Here is a 2,658-nt window from a genome sequence, read left to right on the forward strand (position 1 = left end):
AGTTCTCATGGCCACACTGCTAGTAACTGATGTGCCCAGGCTAGCAGGCAGAGCCAATGCGCTTAAGCACTGTGCAAACTGCCTTTCAGATAGAAGCTTTTCCCCAGAGGCTAAGTGTGTCTTCCCCTGAAGTTTTCTCCAGCCCTCTTTAGCTTCAGATCCAGCCTGCTCAGCTGAGGGGCCTTCTCTTCCCAGGACAAAGGTGAGGACGGAGTAGAACAACTTCATTCCAAGACCCTTTCATAAGCAACTGCCATGGCCAGGAGTTACTGATTCCAAGGGACAACGACTCCATTTGTAAGTCACAGGAATGCCTGTTCTTAATGTACCCCTGGTCTTCTCAAATGGAGCCACCACCCTCACTGCTTCTCGGAGGGTCACTGAATCCCAGACCCTAGTGTCCTGCCACCCATGGACCACCTCCCTGATGAACAGAGGCACTGCAGACTCAGCCCATGTCTTGCGAACCTGCACAAGTGAAAATATTAGATAAACATGCCAATCTCTTCTGGGGTTAAAAACTCAGGAGAGAGGTCTGGGCTAGATGGAGACATGGGCGTCATCCAGGCAGGACAAAGCCAGGGGTATGGTTTAGGTCACCATGGAGGGAAGCAGATCAGAAGAGGAGCAAAGGGTTCGGTGCGGTGGCACACACCTGTAATCCCAGCACTTTGGGAGGCCAAGGCAGGAAGATTGCTTGAGCCCAGGAGTTAGGGGCTGCAGTGACCCATGAGTCTGTCACTGTACTCCAGCCTGGGCAACACAGCAAGATCCTCATCTTGAAAAAAATAAAGCAGAGGAAAGAGTCAAAGATGGAGACTCCAAGACTCTGACGTTTAAGAAGGATCCTTAATAAGGACAAAAGGTGAAGTGACAGGAAACTCCCTCCTCTTCATGAATCTCCCTTCTCCCAGCTCTCCTTCCTCCTTCCCTACTCCAGGCTATGCCAGGAGAATGCCTCCGTAGTGCAGACTGGACCACAACACCTCCTGCTTAGACACTTCTTGGCAGTGCCCCATCCGCCCCATCACACCTTGGCCATGTTTCTCAAGTTGCAGGACTCACCCTATGGTGATAATTTTAGGCAGCACACAGACTTATCTGCAACTCTGAATGGTTCCCTCTGTCTTCCTCCACTCACCCTCCACTCATTCATGCATCCTTCAAGACCAGATGCAAATGTCACTCTCTCTATATGGTCTTCCCTTGCCCCAGCAAGTTGGAGCATCAAATATCATTGACTAACAGAATACGAAAGCTAGTCCATTTTCCAATGTGCAAGAACAAAGTTCCAGCCAGGTGTGGTGGCTCATGCCTGTAATCCCAGCACTTTGGGAGGCCGAGGCAGGAGGATTGCTTGAGCCTAGGAGTTCAAGACCAGCCACAACACAGGTAGACCCTGTCTCTACAAAAAAATATACAAAAATTAGCTGAGTGGTGTGGTGTGCGCCTGTAGTCCCAGCTACTCAGGAGGCTGAGGTGGGAGGATGGCTTGAGCCCAGGAGGTCAAGGTCACAGTGAGCTGCGATTGAACCACTGCACTCCAGCCTGGGCAACAGAGCAAGACCCCATTGCAAAAATAAATCCCAAAAAAACAAAAAACAAAATCTCAGTTTGATGCTCATGGGTCTTCAACACTTTCTAACACTGTTCGTCTCCCTTTTCTGACAAAGAAAGAGCTGCCTCAGAGCCTGTAGCTCTCTAGTTCTCTTGCTATCTAATTTGAACTTAACAGCATCATTTCTTCACTGTATCTGTTTTCTCAGTGGTCTTCTGCTTAATGTAACCAATGCTTAATGTAATCAATAGAAGAAAAAAGTCAATTGATTGACTGAGATTTGCAAAATAAAGTGCAAGATCATGCATTATAAAAGAACGCATCTCCTTCGGTCACTAGTTTAACAATCACTTATTCATGCAACAAATGTTTATTGAGCACTGTATTCATTTCCTGTGGATGCTGTAACTAACTACCACAAACTTAGTAGCTTAAAACCACAGAAATTTATTCTCTTACAGTTCTGGAGGCCAGAGCTCTGAAATGAATCTTATGGAGCTAAAATCAAGCTATCAGCAGGGCTGTGCTCCCTCCAGAGGCTCTAGGGGAAAATCTGTTTTTTGTTTGTCTGTTTGTTTTGTTTTTTTGTTTTTTGTTTTTGTTTTTCTGCCTTTTCCAACTTTTAGAACTGCATCCCTTGGTTCGTGGCCCCTTCCTCCATCTTCAAAGCCTGCAGAGAAGCCTCTTATTTCAGTCATCACATTGACTTCTGTTGTTGCCAAATCTCCTTCTGCCTCCTTTTAACAAAAACACTTGTGATTACATTTAGAGTCCACCCAGATGATTCAGGATATTTTCCACATTTAAAGATCCTTAACTTGGCTGGGCACAGTGGCTCACACCTATAATCCCAGCACTTTGGGAGGCCAAGGTAGGTGGATCACTTGAGCTTAGGAGTTCGAGACCAGCCTGAGCAATATGATGAAACCCCGCCTCTACAAAAGATGCAAAACTTAGCTGAGTCTGGTGGTGCGTGTCTGTAGTCCCAGCGACTTGGGAGGCTGAGGCAGGAGGATCGCTTGAGCCTGGGAGGCAGAAGTTGCTGTGAGCTGATATCAAGACAGTGCACTCTGGCCTGGGCAACAGAGTGAGATCCTGTC

Source organism: Mandrillus leucophaeus, unplaced genomic scaffold (assembly GCF_000951045.1).
Source record: "Mandrillus leucophaeus isolate KB7577 unplaced genomic scaffold, Mleu.le_1.0 Scaffold32, whole genome shotgun sequence".
Lineage (NCBI taxonomy): Eukaryota > Metazoa > Chordata > Mammalia > Primates > Cercopithecidae > Mandrillus > Mandrillus leucophaeus.